Below are 17,561 nucleotides of genomic sequence, written 5' to 3'. Positions count from 1 at the left end.
AGCTTTATGTTGGGCATCACCGTTGTCAATGGCTACTTCATGTCCTCTCAGTGAAAACGTTCCAAATGCGCTGTCACCGCACGGCTAATCATCTGTCGGTTCTCGATCATGTTGGAATAGGATCCATTGATCCTTTTGCATCTGTCACACGCCCAACAATCGCGAGTTTGAAGCTCGTCACAGTCATCCCTTCCCAGATCCTACTCAGAATACCACAGACTAGGTTTAGACGTTCCGAATCTCAGGAATGGCCACCAATAATTCTAGCCTATACCACGAAGGTTCCAATCTTAGATTAGAAACCCAAGAGATACACATTCAAGCTTGTTTGCATGTAGAACGGAAGTGGTTGTCAGTCACGCGTTCATAGGTGAGAATGGTGATGACTGTCACATAATCGTCACATTCATCATGTTCTTCGGTGCGAATGAATATCTTGGAGAAGAAATAGACTTGAGTTGAATAGAAAAATAATAGTACTTTGTATTAATTCATGAAGAACAGCAGAGCTCCACACCTTAATCTATGGTGTGTAGAAACTCCACCGTTGAGAATACATAAGAACAAAAGGTCTAGGCATGGCCGAATGGCCAGCCTCCAAAACGTGATCAAAGGATCAAAAGATAATCCAAAGATGAAAATACAATAGTAAAAGGTCCTATTTATAGAGAACTAGTAGCCAAGGGTTTACAGAAATCAGTAATTAATGCAGAAATCTTCTTCCGGGCCCACTTGGTGTGTGCTTGGGCTGAGCATTGAAGCTTCCATGTGTAGAGACTTTTCTTGGAGTTAAACGCCAGCTTTTGTGCCAGTTTGGGCGTTTAACTCCAGCTTTTGTGCCAGTTCCGGCATTAAACGCCAGAATTTTTGAGCTGACTTAGAACGCCTGTTTGGGCCATCAAATCTCGGGAAAAGTATGGACTATTATATATTCCTGGAAAGCCCAGGATGTCTATGAAGATCAGCATTAATTAGATGAGCGGGGCTTTTAGCTTTTTGCTTCTAAACAGTTTTGGCATCTCACTTTATCCCTTGAAGTTCAGAATGATTGGCATCTATAGGAACTCAGAATCCAGATAGTGTTATTGATTCTCCTAGTTAAGTATGTTGATTCTTGAACACAGCTACTTTATGAGTCTTGGCCGTGACCCTAAGCATTTTGTTTTCCAGTATTACCACCATATACATAAATGCCACAGACACATAACTGGGTGAACCTTTTCAGATTGTGACTCAGCTTTGCTAGAGTCCCCAATTAGAGATGTCCAGAGCTCTTAAGCACACTCTTTTTGCTTTTGGACCACGACTTTAACCGCTCAGTCTCAAGTTTTCACTTGACACCTTCACGCCACAAGCACATGGTTAGGGACAGCTTGGTTTAGCCGCTTAGGCCAGGATTTTATTCTTGTGGGCCCTCCTATCCACTGATGCTCAAAGCCTTGGATCCTTTTTATCACCCTTGCCTTTTGGTTTAAAGGGATATTGGCTTTTTCTGCTTGCTTTTCTTTTTCTTTCATTTTCTTTTCTCTCTTTTTTTTCACATATATCCTTTTTTTTCTGCAAGCTTTTCACTGTTTTTTCTTGCTTCAAGAATCAATTTTATAATTTTCATCATTCTTTCAAGAGCCAACAATTTTAACATTCATGAATTAAAAACATTTTTCATTTAAGAAAGGTGATGGATTCATTTTCATAGCTTTAAGGCATAGACACTTAGACACTAGTGATCATGTAATAAAGGCACGAACATAGACAAACATAAAGCACAATTTTCGAAAAACAGAAAATAAAGAACAAGGAAATTAAAGAATGGGTCCACCTTAGTGATGGCGGCTTGTTCTTCCTCTTGAAGATCTTATGGAGTGCTTGAGCTCCTCAATGTCTCTTCCTTGCCTTTGTTGCTCCTCTCTGATGGTTCTTTGGTATTCTCTAATTTCATAGAGGAGGATGGAATGCTCTTGGTGCTCCACCCTTAGTTGTCCCATGTTGGAACTTAATTCTCCTAGGGAGGTGTTGATTTGCTCCCAATAGTTTTGTGGAGGAAAATGCATCTCTTGAGGTATCTCAGGGATTTTATGATGAGGAGTTTCCTCATGCTCTTGTCCATGAGTGGGATCTCTTGTTTGCTCCATCCTCTTCTTAGTGATGGGCTTGTCCTCATCAATAAGGATGTCTTCCTCTATGATAATTCCAGCTGAATTGCAAAGGTGACAAATGAGATGAGGGAAGGCTAACCTTACCATAGTAGAGGACTTGTCCACCACCTTGTAGAGTTCTTGGGATATAACCTCATGAACTTCTACTTCCTCTCTAATCATGATGCTCTGAATCATGATAGCCTGGTCTATAGTAACTTCAGACCGGTTGCTAGTAGGAATGATTGAGTGTTGGATGAACTCCAACCATCCCCTAGCCACGGGCTTGAGGTCATGCCTTCTTAGTTGAACTGGCTTCCCTCTTGAATCTCTCTTCCATTGAGCGCCCTCTTCACATATGTCCATGAGGACTTGGTCCAACCTTTGATCAAAGTTGACCCTTCTAGTGTATGGGTGTGCATCTCCTTGCATCATAGGCAAATTGAATGCCAACCTTACATTTTCTGGACTAAAGTCTAAGTATTTCCCTCGGACCATTGTAAGCCAATTCTTAGGGTCTGGGTTCACACTTTGATCATGGTTCTTGGTGATCCATGCATTGGCATAGAACTCTTGAACCATTAAGATTCCAACTTGTTGAATGGGGTTGGTGAGAACATCCCAACCTCTTCTTCGGATCTCATGTTGGATCTCCGGATATTCGCTCTTTTGAGCTTAAGAAGGACCTCGGGGATCACCTTCTTCTTGGCCACAACTTCATAGAAGTGGTCTTGATGCACCCTTGAGAGGAATCTCTCCATCTCCCATGACTCGGAGGTGGAAGCTTTTTCCTTCCCTTTCCTCTTTCTAGAGGTTTTTCCGGCCTTTGGTGCCATAAATGGTTATGAAAAAACAAAAAGCTTTAGCTTTTACCACACCAAACTTAGAAGGTTTGCTCGTCCTCGAACAAAAGAAGAAAGAAGAGAGTAGAAGAAGAAGAAATAGAGGAGATGGAGGGGGCTTTGTGTTTCGGCCAAGGGGGAGAAGTAGTGTTTAGGTTGTGTGAAAATGAAGGAGTGAAGATGTGTTTATATAGGAGTGGAGAGGGGGGTATGGTTCGGCCATTATGGATGGGTTTGGGTGGGAAAGTGGTTTGAATTTGAATGGTGTGGTAGGTGGGGTTTTATGAGGGATGAATGTGAGTGGTGAAGAGAATGGTGGAATTTGATAGGTGAGGGGTTTTGGGGTAGAGGTATTGAGGTGATTGGTGAATGGGTGAAGAAGAGAGAGAGGGGTGGGGTAGGTGGGGATCCTGTGGGGTCCATGGTGTACGAAATTGTGATCTCAGGCAACGGCGCCAAAAACTTTGTACGCACGTCTTAATAAATCGTTTTTCATTCACAACTTCGATACAACTAACCAGCAAGTGCACTGGGTCGTCCAAGTAATAAAACCTTACGTGAGTAAGGGTCGATCCCACGGAGATTGTTGGTATGAAGCAAGCTATGGTCATCTTGTAAATCTCAGTCAGGCGGATAATAATTGATTATGGAGTTTTTGAAAATAAATAATAAATAGATAGAAAATAAAGATAGAAATACTTATGTATATCATTGGTGAGAATTTCAGATAAATGTATAGAGATGCTTTCGTCCCTCTGACGTCTGCTTTCCTGCTGTCTTCATCCAATCAGTCCTACTCCTTTCTATGGCTGGCTTTATGTAAGGACATCACCATTGTCAATGGCTACTTTTCATCCTCTCTGTGAAAATGGTCCGATGCGCTGTCACAGCATGGCTAATCATCTGGAGGCATCACCGTGGTCAATGGCTGCATCCTATCCTCTTGTGAAAATGGTCCAAATTCTCTATCATAGCACGGCTAATCATCTGAGGTTCTCGATCATACTAGAATAGGATTCACCCTCCTTTTGCGTCTGTCACTACGCCCAGCACTCGCGAGTCTGAAGTTCGTCACAGTCATTCAATCCCAGAATCCTACTCGGAATACCACAGATAAGGTTTAGACTTTTCGGATTCTCATGAATGCCGCCATCAATCTAGCTTATACCACAAAGATTCTGATTAAGAGACCCAAGAGATAATCATCCAATCTAAGGTGGAACGGAAGTGGTTGTCAGGCACGCGTTCGTGGGGGAATGATGATGATTGTCACGTTCATCACATTCATGTTTAAGTGCGAATGAATATCTTAGAAGCGGAATAAGTTGAATTGAATAGAAAAACGGTAGTACTTTGCATTAATTCATGAGGAACAGCAGAGCTCCACACCTTAATCTATGGAGTGTAGAAACTCTACCGTTGAAAATACATAAGTGAAAGGTCCAGGCATGCCCGAATGACCAGCCCCCAAAACGTGATCACAGGATCAAAAATACAATCCAGGATGTCTAATACAGTAGTAAAAAGTTCTATTTATAATAAACTAGCTACTAGGATTTACAGAAGTAAGTAATTGATGCATAAATCCACTTCTGGGGCCCACTTGGTGTGTGCTTGGGCTGAGCTTGAATGTTACACGTGCAGAGGCTCTTTCTGGAGTTGAACGCCAGGTTGTAACGTGTTTCTGGCGTTCAACTTTGGTTTGTGACGTGTTTCTGGAATTTAACTCCAGACAGCAGCGTAGAACTGGCGTTCAACGCCCTTTTACATCTTTTAAACTCGGCCAAAGTATGGACTATTATATATTGTTGGAAATCTCTAGATATCTACTTTCCAACGCAATTGAAAGCGCGCCATTTTGAGTTCTGTAGCTCCAGAAAATCCACTTTGAGTGCAGGGAGGTCAGAATCCAACAGCATCAGCAGTCCTTCTTCAACCTCTGAATCTGATTTTTGCTCAAATCCCTCAATTTCAGCCAGAAAATACCTGAAATCACAGAAAAATACACAAACTCATAGTAAAGTCCAGAAATGTGAATTTAGCATAAAAACTAATGAAAACATCCCAAAAGTAACTAGATCCTACTAAAAACATACTAAAAATAATGCCAAAAAACGTATAAATTATCCGCTCATCAAACACCAAAATTAAATGTTTTCTTGTCCCCAAGCAACTGAAAATCAAATAGGATAAAAAGAAGAGAATATACTATAAATTCCAAACTATCAATGAAACATAGCTCCAATCAGATGAGCGGGACCTGTAGCTTTTTGCCTTTTGAATAGTTTTGGCATCTCACTTTATCCATTGAGGTTCAGAATGATTGACATCTATAGGAACTCAGAGTTTAGATAGTGTTATTGATTCTCCTAGTTTAGTATGTTGATTCTTGAACACAGCTACTTTATGAGTCTTGGCCGTGGCCCTAAGCACTTTATTTTCCAGTATTACCACCGGATACATAAATGCCATAGACACATAACTGGGTGAACCTTTTCAGATTGTGACTCAGCTTTGCTAAAGTCCCCAATTAGAGGTGTCTAGGGTTCTTAAGCACACTCTTCTTTTGCTTTGGACCTTGACTTTAACCGCTCAGTCTCAAGTTTTCACTTGACACCTTCACGCCACAAGCACATGGTTAGGGACAGCTTGGTTTAGCCGCTTAGGCCGGGATTTTATTCCTTTAGGCCCTCCTATCCACTGATGCTCAAAGCCTTGGGATCCTTTTTATTACCCTTGCCTTTTGGTTTTAAGGGCTATTGGCTTTTTGCTCTTGCCTTTTGGTTTTAAGAGCTTTTGGCTTTTTCTGCTTGCTTTTTCTTTCTTCTTTTTTTTTTCGCTTTTTTTTTCTGCAAGCTTTGTTCTTTGCTACTTTTTCTTGCTTCAAGAATCATTTTTATGATTTTTCAGATTATCAAATAACATGTCTCCTTGTCATCATTCTTTCAAGAGCCAACATATTTAACATTCTTAAACAACAACTTCAAAAGACATATGCACTGTTCAAGCATTCATTCAGAAAACAAAAAGTATTGTCACCACATCAATATAATTAAACTAAGTTCAAGGAAAAATTTGAAACTCATGTACTTCTTGTTCTTTTGAATTAAAACATTTTTCATTTAAGAGAGGTGATGGATTCATAGGACATTCATAACTTTAAGGCATAGACACTTAGACACTAATGATCATGTAATAAAGATAGAAACATAGATAAGCACTTAACATAAAGAAAACGAAAAACAGAGAATGTAAGAACAAGGAATGAATCCACCTTAGTGATGATGGCATTTCCTTCTTGAGGAACCAATGATGTCCTTGAGCTCTTCTATGTCTCTTCCTTGTCTTTGTTGCTCCTCCCTCATTGCTTTTTGATCTTCTCTAATTTCATGAAGGATGATGGAGTGCTCTTGATGTTCCACCCTTAATTGTCCCATGTTGGAACTTAATTCTCCTAGGGAGGTGTTGATTTGCTCCCAATAGTTTTGTGGAGGAAAATACATTTGAGGCATCTCCGGGATCTCATGGTGATGAGCTTCATGCGTCTCTTGAGCTCCATGAATGGGCTCTCTTGTTTGCTCCATCCTTTTCTTAGTGATGGGCTTCTCTTCCTCAATGGGAATGTCTCCTTCTATGTCAATCCCAGCCGAATTGCATAGATGGCAAATGAGGTGAGGAAAAGCTAACCATGCCATAGTGGAGGACTTGTCAGCCACCTTGTAGAGTTCTTGAGGTATAATCTCATGAACCTCCACCTCTTCTCCAATCATGATGCTATGGATCATGATGGACCGGTCTATAGTAACTTCAGACCGGTTGCTAGTTGGAATGATTGAGCATTGAATGAACTCCAACCATCCTCTAGCTACAGGCTTAAGGTCCAGTCTTCTCAGTTGAACCGGTTTGCCTTTTGAGTCAATCTTCCATTGAGCTCTTTCCACACATATGTCCATATGGACTTGGTCCAACCTTTGATGAAAGTTGACTCTCCTTGTGTAGGGGCGTGCGTTCTCTTCCATCATTGGCAAGTTGAATGCCAACCTTACATTTTTCGGACTAAAATCTAAGTAATTCCCCCAAACCATGGTGAGATAATTCTTTGGGTTCGGGTTCTTACTTTGATCATGGTTCCTTGTGATCCATGCATTAGCATAGAACTCTTGAACCATTAGAATTCTGACTTGTTGGATGGGGTTTGTTAGAACTTCCCAACCTCTTCTATGGATCTCATGTCGGATCTCCGGATACTCATTTCTCTTGAGTTTGAAAGGGACCTCGGGGATCACCTTCTTCTTGGCCACAACATCATAGAAGTTGTCTTGATGAGCTTTGGAGATGAATCTTTCCATCTCCCAAGACTCGGAGGTGGAAGCTTTTGTCTTCCCTTTCCCTTTTCTAGAGGATTCTCCGGTCTTGAGTGCCATCAATGGTAATGGAAAAACAAAAAGCTTATGCTTTTACCACACCAAACTTAGAATATTGCTCGCCCTCGAGCAGGAGAAGAAAGAATAGATGAAGAAGAAGAAGAAAATATGGAGGAGAGGAGGGAGAGGTGTATTCGGCCAAGAAGGTGAAGAGAGGGTTGTGTTGTGTGAAAATGAAGAAGAATGGAGGGCTTTATATAGGGAAGGGAGGGGGGGTTAAGGTTCGGCCATATGGGTGGGTTTGGGTGGGAAATTGATTTTGAATTTTGAAGGTAGGTGGAGTTTATGAGGTAGGTTTATGGGGAAGAGTGGATGATGTGAGTGACGAAGAGAGATTGAGGTGATTGGTGAAGAGTTTTGGGGAAGAGTGTTTATTGGGAAGAGAGGATGAACATTGAGAAGAGGGAAGAGAGTGAGTGGTGGTAGGTGGGGATCCTGTGGGGTACACAGATCCTGAGGTGTCAAGGATTTGCATCCCTGCACCCATTAGGCATGTAAAATGCCTTTGCATGCAATTCTGGCGTTTAAATGCCGAACTGATGCTTGTTCTGGGCGTTCAATGCCCAGATGCAGCATATTTCTGGCGTTGAACGCCAGCCAGATGCTTGTTTCTGGCGTTCAGCGCCAGCTCTTCTTCACTGTACATTTCTGGCGTCTGAACGCTAGGATGCTGCTTGTTTCTAGCGTTCAACGCCAGAAACATGCTCTGTTCTGGCGTTGAACGCCAGACAGATGCTCCTTACTGGCGTTTAAACGCCAGTGAGATCCTTCTCCAGGGTGTGATTTTTCTTCTGCTGTTTTTGATTCTGTTTTCAATTTTTTATTTATTTTGTGACTCCACATGATCATGAACCTAATAAAACATGAAAGAACAACAAAAATAAAAATAAAATTAGATAAATAAATATTGGGTTGCCTCCCAACAAGCGCTTCTTTAATGTCAATAGCTTGACAGTGGGCTCTCATGGAGCCTCACAGATGTTCAGAGCATTGTTGAGACTCCGCAACACCAAACTTAGAGTTTGGATATGGGAGTTCAACACCAAACATAGAGTTTGGTTGTGGCCTCCCAACACCAAACTTAGAGTTTGACTGTGGGGGCTCTGCTTGACTCTGTTTTGAGAGAAGCTTACTGTGCCTCTTTTCCATGTTTACAGAAGGATGTCCTTGAGTTTTAAACTCAAGGGAGTTCTTATTCAATTGAAGGACTAGTTCACCTCTGTTAACATCAATCACAGCTCTTGCTGTGGCTAGGAAGGGTCTTCCAAGGATGATTGATTCATCCTCATTCTACCCAGTATCTAGGATTATGAAATCAGCAGGGATGTAAAGGCCTTCAACCTTTACTAATATGTCCTCTACTTGTCCATAAGCCTGTTTTCTGGAATTGTCTGCCATCTCGAATGAGATTTTAGCAGCTTGTACCTCAAAGATTCCCAGTTTCTCCATTACAGAGAATGGCATGAGGTTGATTCCTGACCCAAGGTCACATAGAGCCTTCTCAAAGGTCATGGTGCCTATGGTACAAGGTATTAGGAACTTTTCAGGATCCTGTTTCTTCTGAGGCAATCTCAGTTGATCAAATGCATTTAATTCATTGGTAAACAGGGGAGGTTCATCTCCCCACGTCTCATTACCAAATAAATTGGCATTCAGCTTCATGATTGCACCAAGGTACTTGGCAACTTGCTCTTCAGTAGTATCTTCATTCTCTTCAGAAGAAGAATACTCATCAGAGTTCATGAATGGCATAAGGAGGTTCAATGGAATCTCTATGGTCTCTAGATGAGCCTCAGATTCCTTTGGTTCCTCAAAGGGAAACTCCTTGTTGATCACTGGACATCCTAGGAGGTCTTCCTCCTTGGGATTCACGTCCTCCTCTCCCTCTTTGGATTCGGCCATGATGGTTATATCAATGGCCTTGCACTCTCTCTTTGGATTCTCTTCTGTATTGCTTGGGAGAGTACTAGGAGGGGTTTCAGTGATCTTCTTACTTAGCTGGCCCACTTGTGCCTCCAAATTTCTAATGGAGGACCTTGTTTCATTCATGAAACTTACAGTGGCCTTAGACAAATCAGAGACTAAGTTTGCTAAATTAGAAGTATTTTGTTCAGAATTCTCTGTCTGTTGCTGAGTAGAGGATGGAAAAGGTTTACTATTGTTAAACCTATTTCTTCCACCATTATTAAAGCCTTGTTGAGGCTTTTGATCCTTCCATGAGAGATTTGGGTGATTTCTCCATGAGGGATTCTAGGTGTTTCCATATGGTTCACCCATGTAATTCACCTCTGCTATTACAGGGTTTTCAGGATCATAGGCCTCTTCTTCAGAAGGCGCCTCTTGAGTACTGTTGGATGCAGCTTGCATTCCATTCAGACTCTGAGAAATCATATTGACTTGTTGAGTCAATATTTTGTTCTGAGCTAATATAGCATTCAGAGTATCAATTTCAAGAACTGCCTTCCTTGTAGGCGTCCCATTATTCACAGGATTCCTTTCAGAAGTATACATGAACTGGTTATTAGCAACCATGTCAATAAGTTCTTGAGCTTCTGCAGGCATTTTCTTTAGGTGAATGGATCCACCTGCAGAAGTATCCAATGACATCTTTGATAGCTCAGATAAACCATCATAGAATATATCCAGGATGGTCCATTCTGAAAGCATGTCAGAAGGACACTTTTTGGTCATTTGCTTATATCTCTCCCAAGCTTCATAGAGGGATTCACCTTCTTTCTGTCTGAAGGTTTGAACATCCACTCTAAGCTTACTAAGCTTTTGAGGAGGAAAGAACTTGGCTAAGAAAGTCGTGACCAGCTTATCCCAAGAGTTCAGGCTATCTTTGGGTTGAGAGTCCAACCACACTCTAGCTCTGTCTCTTACAGCAAAAGGGAAAAGCATGAGCCTGTAGACTTTAGGATCTACTCTATTAGTCTTAACAGTATCACAGATCTGCAAAAATTCAGTTAAGAACTGAAAAGGATCTTCAGATGGAAGTCCATGAAACTTGCAGTTCTGCTGCATCAGAGAAACTAATTGAGGTTTCAGCTCAAAATTGTTTGCTCCAATGGTGGGGATGGAGATGCTTCTTCCATGTAAATTGGAATTAGGTGCAGTAAAGTCACCAAGCATCCTCCTTGCATTATTATTATTTTTGGCTGCCATCTCCTCTTCTTATTCGAAAATTTCTGAAAGGTGCTTGCTGGATTGTTGTAATTTATCTTCTCTTAGTTTCCTCTTCAGAGTCCTTTCAGGTTCTGGATCTGCTTCAACAAGAATATTCTTGTCCTTGCTCCTGCTCATATGAAAAAGAGGGAACAGAAAAGTAATAATAGGGATCCTTTTTACCACAGTATAGAGGTCCCTGTGTGAGTAGAAGAAAAGAAGAAGAGAAAATCTGAACTCAGAGAGAGAGAGGGCGTTCGGATTTTTGGTGAGTGGGGAAGAGATGTTAGTAAATAAATAAATAAATAGAAGAGGATGAGAGGGGGAGGTTTTCGAAAATAATTTTTGAAAAAGAGTTAGTGATTTTCGAAAATTAAAAGAAGAAATAAATTAAAATTGAATTTTGAAATAATTATTTAATTAAAAAGAATTTTTGAAAAAGAGGGAGATATTTTCGAAAATTAGAGAGAGAGGGCTAGTTAGGTAGTTTTGAAAAAGATAAGAAATAAACAAAAAGTTAGTTAGTTAGTTGAAACAAATTTGAAAATCAATTTTGAAAAGATAAGAAGATAGGAAGTTAGAAAAGATATTTTAAAATCAAATTTTTGAAAAAGATAAGATAAGAAGATATTTTTGAAAAGATATGATTGAAATTAGTTTTGAAAAAGATTTGATTTTTAAAATCACAATTAATGACTTGATTCACAAGAAATCACAAGATATGATTCTAGAACTTAAAGTTTGAATATTTCTTAACAAGTAAGTAACAAACTTGACATTTTTGAATTAAAACATTAATTGTTGAAGATATTTTCGAAAATTATGAGATAAAATTAAAAAAAAATATTTTTGAAAAATATTTTTAAAATTTTTTAAAATAAATCAAAAAATGAAAAAGATTTTGAAAAAGATAAGATTTTTAAATTAAAAATTTGATTTGACTCATAAGAAATAATTGAATTTTAAAATTTTTTGAAAAAGTCAATCCAAAATTTTGAAATTTATGAGAGAAAAAAGGGAAGATATTTTTTTTTTGAATTTTTAATGATGAGAGAGAAAAACATGAAAAAGACTCAATGCATGAAAATTTTGGATCAAAATAATAAATGCATGCAAAAATGCTATGCATGTCAAGATGAACACCAAGAACACTTTGAAGATCAAGATGAACACCAAGAACTTATTTTTGAAAAATTTTTTATGCAAAGAAAACATGCAAGACACCAAACTTAGAAATCTTTAATGCTTAGACACTAAGAATTCAAGAATGCATATGAAAAACACCATACAACACAAAACAATATAATATGAAGATCAATCAAGAAGGTTTATCAAGAACAACTTGAAGATCATGAAGAACACCATGAATGCATGAATTTTCGAAAAATGCAAGGTGAACATGCAATTGACACCAAACTTAAAATCTGACTCAAGACTCACACAAGAAACACAAAATATTTTTTTTTATTTTTATGATTTTCTAAATTTTTGTATTTTTCGAAAATTAATTTGAAAAAGGGAAATAAGGATTCCAAAATTTTTAATATGAATTCTAGGAGTCTTGTACTCTTAGTCTAAAGCTCCAATCTGAGGGTTAGACATGGCTTAATAGCCAGTCAAGCTTTAGCATGTAAATCTTTTGGACCTGGAACAGCAGCAGGTGGATTAGCAACAACTAGCTTGCTCTTGATAATGTTAGGATGGAAGCCCCAGTCCAAATGAATTTAGACATGGCTTTACAGCCAGTCAGGCTTCAACATGCTTCATGAAACACTAGAATTCATTCTTAAAAATTCTGAATAATTTTTCGAAAACAAAAGAAGAAATTTTTGAAAGAGATTTTTTTGAAAAAAATTTTTTTTTGAAATTTTTTTTTGTAAACAAAAGAAGAAGAAAATTACCAAATTTGAGCAACACGATGAACCGTTAGTTGTCCAAACTCGAACAATTCCCGGCAACGGCGCCAAAAACTTGGTGCACAAAATTGTGATCTCAGGCAACGGCGCCAAAAACTTTGTACGCACGTCTTAATAAATCGTTTTTCATTCACAACTTCGATACAACTAACCAGCAAGTGCACTAGGTCGTCCAAGTAATAAAACCTTACGTGAGTAAGGGTCAATCCCATGGACATTGTTGGTATGAAGCAAGCTATGGTCATCTTGTAAATCTCAGTCAGGCGGATAATAATTGATTATGGAGTTTTCGAAAATAAATAATAAATAGATAGAAAATAAAGATAGAAATACTTATGTATATCATTGGTGAGAATTTCAGATAAACGTATAGAGATGCTTTCGTCCCTCTGATTTCTGCTTTCCTGCTGTCTTCATCCAATCAGTCCTACTCCTTTCTATGGCTGGCTTTATGCAAGGACATCACCATTGTCAATGGCTACTTTTCATCCTCTCTGTGAAAATGGTCCGATGCGCTGTCACTGCATGGCTAATCATCTGGAGGCATCACCGTGGTCAATGGCTGCATCCTATCCTCTTGTGAAAATGGTCCAAATGCTCTGTGACAGCACGGCTAATCATCTGAGGTTCTCGATCATACTGGAATAGGATTCACCCTCCTTTTGTGTCTGTCACTATGCCCAGCACTCGCGAGTCTGAAGTTCGTCACAGTCATTCAATCCCAGAATCCTACTCAGAATACCACAGACAAGGTTTAGACTTTCCGGATTCTAATGAATGCCGCCATCAATCTAGCTTATACCACGAAGATTCTGATTAAGAGATCCAAGAGATAATCATCCGATCTAAGGTGGAACGGAGGTGGTTGTCAGGCACGCATTCGTGGGGGAATGATGATGATTGTCACGTTCATCACATTCATGTTGAAGTGCAAATGAATATCTTAGAAGCGGAATAAGTTGAATTGAATAGAAAAATAGTAGTACTTTGCATTAATTCATGAAGAACAGCAGAGCTCCACACCTTAATCTATGGAGTGTAGAAACTCTACTGTTGAAAATACATAAGTGAAAGGTCCAGGCATGGCCGAATGGCCAGCCCCCAAAACGTGATCACAGGATCAAAAATACAATCCAGGATGTCTAATACAATAGTAAAAAGTTCTATTTATAATAAACTAGCTACTAGGGTTTACAGAAGTGAGTAATTGATGGATAAATCTACTTCCGGGGCCCACTTGGTGTGTGCCTGGGCTGAGCTTGAATGTTACATGTGCAGAGGCTCTTTCTGGAGTTGAACGCTAGGTTGTAACGTGTTTCTGGCGTTCAACTCTGGTTTGTGACGTGTTTTTGGCATTTAACTCCAGACAGCAGAGTAGAACTGGCGTTCAACGCCCTTTTACATCATCTAAACTCGGCCAAAGTATGAACTATTATATATTTCTGGAAAGCCCTGGATGTCTACTTTCCAACGCAATTAGAAGCGCGCCATTTTGAGTTCTGTAGCTCTAGAAAATCCACTATGAGTGCAGGGAGGTCAGAATCCAACAGCATCAGCAGTCCTTCTTCAACCTCTGAATCTGATTTTTGCTCAAATCCCCCAATTTCAGCCAGAAAATACCTGAAATCACAGAAAAACACACAAACTCATAGTAAACTCCAGAAATGTGAATTTAGCATAAAAACTAATGAAAACATCCCTAAAAGTAACTAGATGCTACTAAAAACATACTAAAAACAATGCTAAAAAACGTATAAATTATCCGCTCATCAGTCCACAGATCCTGAGGTGTCAAGGATTTCTCATCCCTGCACCATGTGGCGTGTAAAACGCCCCTTGCTACCAATCCTGGCGTTAAACGCCAGGCTGCTGCCCATTTCTGGCATTTAACGCCAGCTTCTTTCCCATTCCTGGCGTTAAACGCCAGTCTGGTGCCCATTTCTGGCGTTAAACGCCCAGAATGGTGCCAGACTGGGCGTTTAACGCCCATTCTGCTACCCTTACTGGCGTTTAAATGCCAGTATGTTTCTCCTCCAGGGTGTTCTATTTTTCATTCTGTTTTTCATTCTGTTTTTGCTTTTTCAATTGTTTTTGTGACTTCACATGATCATCAACCTACATAAAACATAAAATAACAAAAGAAAATAGAAATTTAACATAGATATTTAAAGATTGGGTTGCCTCCCAACAAGCGCTTCTTTAATGTCAATATCTTGACAGTGGGCTCTCATGGAGCCTCACAGATGTTCAGAGCAATGTTGGAACCTCCCAACACCAAACTTAGAGTTTGAATGTGGGGGTTCAATACCAAACTTAAAGTTTGGTTGTGGCCTCCCAACACCAAACTTAGAGTTTGACTGTGGGGGCTCTGTTTGACTCTGTATTGAGAGAAGCTCTTCATGCTTCCTCTCCATGGTGACAGAGGGATATCCTTGAGCTTTAAACACAAGGGAGTCTTCATTCACTTGAATAATCAATTCTCCTCTATCAACATCAATCATAGCTTTTGCTGTGGCTAGGAAGGGTCTGCCAAGGATGATGGATTCATCCATACACTTCCCAGTCTCTAGGATGATGAAGTCAGCAGGGATGTAGTGGCCTTCAACCTTTACCAAGACATCCTCTACAAGTCCATAAGCTTGTTTCTTTGAATTGTCTACTATCTCCAGTGAGATTTTTGCAGCTTGTACCTCAATGATCCCTAGCTTCTCCATTACAGAGAGAGGCATGAGGTTTATGCTTGACCCTAGGTCACACAGAGCCTTCTCAAAGGTCATGGTGCCTATGGTACAAGGGATTGAAAATTTCCCAGGGTCTTGTCTCTTCAGAGGTAATTTCTGCCTAGTCAAGTCATCCAGTTCTTTGATGAGCAATGGAGGTTCATCCTCCCAAGTCTCATTACCAAACAACTTGGCATTTAGCTTCATGATTGCTCCAAGGTACTTAGCAACTTGCTCTTCAGTAACATCTTCACCCTCTTCAGAGGAAGAATACTTATCAGAGCTCATGAATGACAGAAGTAAATTCAATGGAATCTCTACGGTCTCTGTGTGAGCCTTAGATTCCCATGGTTCCTCTTTAGGGAACTCCATGGAGGCCAGTGGACGTCCATTGAGGTATTCCTCAGTGGAGATCACTGCCTCTTCCACTTCTCCAGGTTCGGCCGCGTGGGTTGTGGTTATGGCCTTGCACTCTCTCTTTGGATTCTCTTCTGTATTGCTTGGGAGAGTACTAGGAGGGAGTTCAATAATTTTCTTACTCAGTTGACCCACTTGTACCTCCAAATTTCTAATGGAGGACCTTGTTTCAGTCATGAAACTTTGAGTGGTTTTGATTAGATCAGAGACAATGGTTGCTAAGTCAGAGTGGCTTTGCTTAGAATTCTCTGTCTGTTGTTGAGAAGATGATGGAAAAGGTTTGCTATTGCTAAACCTGTTTCTTCCACCATTATTGTTGTTGAAACCTTGTTGAGGTCTCTGTTGATCCTTCCATGAGAGATTTGGATGATTTTTCCATGAAAGATTATAGGTGTTTCCATAGGGTTCTCCCATGTAATTCACCTCTTCCATTGCTGGGTTCTCAGGATCATAAGCTTCTTCTTCAGAGGAAGCTTCCTTAATACTGCCTGTTGCTGCTTGCACTCCAGACAGACTCTGAGAAATCATATTGACTTGTTGGGTCAATATTTTATTCTGAGCCAATATGGCATTCACAGTATCAATCTCAAGAACTCCTTTCTTCTGAGCTATCCCATTATTCACAGGATTCCTTTCAGAAGTGTACATGAATTGGTTATTTGCAACCATTTCAATGAGTTCTTGAGCTTCCGCAGGCATCTTCTTCAGATGAAGAGATCCTCCAGCAGAGCTATCCAATGACATCTTGGATAGTTCAGACAGACCATCATAGAAAATACCTATGATGCTCCATTCTAAAAGCATGTCAGAAGGACATCTTCTGATCAATTGCTTGTATCTTTCCCAAGCTTCATAGAGGGATTCACCTTCTTTCTGTCTGAAGGTTTGGACTTCTACTCTAAGCTTGCTCAATTTTTGAGGTGGAAAGAACTTTGCCAAGAAGGCATTGACTAGCTTTTTCCAAGAGTTCAGACTTTCTTTAGGTTGTGAATCCAACCATGTCCTAGCTCTGTCTCTTACAGCAAAAGGAAAAAGTATAAGTCTGTAGACTTCAGGGTCAACCCATTGGTCTTGACAGTGTCACAGATTTGCAAGAATTCAACTAAGAACTGATGAGGATCTTCCAATGGAAGTCCATGAAACTTGCAATTCTGTTGCATTAGAGAAACTAATTGAGGCTTAAGCTCAAAGTTGTTTGCTTCAATGGCAGGGATTGAGATGCTTCTCCCATAGAAGTCGGGAGTAGGTGCAGTAAAGTCACCCAGCACCTTCCTTGCATTGTTGGCATTGTTGTTTTCGGCTGCCATGGCTTCTTCCTCCTTGAAGAGCTCTGTTAGGCCCTCTAGAGAGAGTTTTGCTTTAGCTTCTCTTAGCTTTCTCTTCAAGGTCCTTTCAGGTTCAGGATCAGCTTGAACAAGTATGCCTTTATCTTTGCTCCTTCTCATATGAAAGAGAAGAGAACAAGAAAGTAGGGAATCCTCTATGTCACAGTATAGAGATTCCTTGAGGTGTCAGAGGAAAAGAAGAATAGAAGGAGGAGGTAGATAGAAGAGAATTCGAACTTATCAAGAGTGATAGAGTTCGAATTGTACCTTGAGGAGGAATGTTAGTCCCTTAAATAGAAGGATGTGAGAAGAGGGGAAGAATTTTCGAAAATAAATTAAAAAGATTTTGAAATAATAAAAAGAAATTTGAAAATTTGATTGAGATTTTCGAAAATTAAGATTGGAAAAGAAATTAAGTGATTTTGAAAAAGATTTTGAAATTAGAAATTAAAAAAATATGATTGAAAATTAATTTTGAAAAAGATGTGATTGAAAAGATATGACTGAGAAGATATGATTGAAAATCAATTTTAAAAGGAAAGTTTTTAAAATTAAAGTTGATTACTTGACTAACAAGAAATTAGAAGATATGATTCTAGAATTAAAACTTTTGATCC

General features: G+C 39.6%; 2 non-coding genes across 2 annotated transcripts; both read left to right on the top strand.

Moving 5' to 3' along the window:
- Positions 1–10,062: 10,062 nt before the first annotated feature.
- LOC112787292 (small nucleolar RNA R71) lies at positions 10,063–10,170 on the top strand. Its single transcript, XR_003194712.1, has one exon. It is a non-coding gene; the product is annotated as a small nucleolar RNA R71 (small nucleolar RNA).
- A 6,247-nt stretch (positions 10,171–16,417) lies between these two features.
- Positions 16,418–16,525, top strand: LOC112787096 (small nucleolar RNA R71). Its single transcript, XR_003194529.1, has one exon. It is a non-coding gene; the product is annotated as a small nucleolar RNA R71 (small nucleolar RNA).
- The last annotated feature ends 1,036 nt before the right edge of the window (positions 16,526–17,561 follow it).

The sequence above is a fragment of the Arachis hypogaea genome, chromosome 20, assembly GCF_003086295.3.
Source record: "Arachis hypogaea cultivar Tifrunner chromosome 20, arahy.Tifrunner.gnm2.J5K5, whole genome shotgun sequence".
Lineage (NCBI taxonomy): Eukaryota > Viridiplantae > Streptophyta > Magnoliopsida > Fabales > Fabaceae > Arachis > Arachis hypogaea.
Note: the sequence above shows the minus strand (reverse complement) of the source record. Positions and strands in the feature narration are given on the sequence as shown.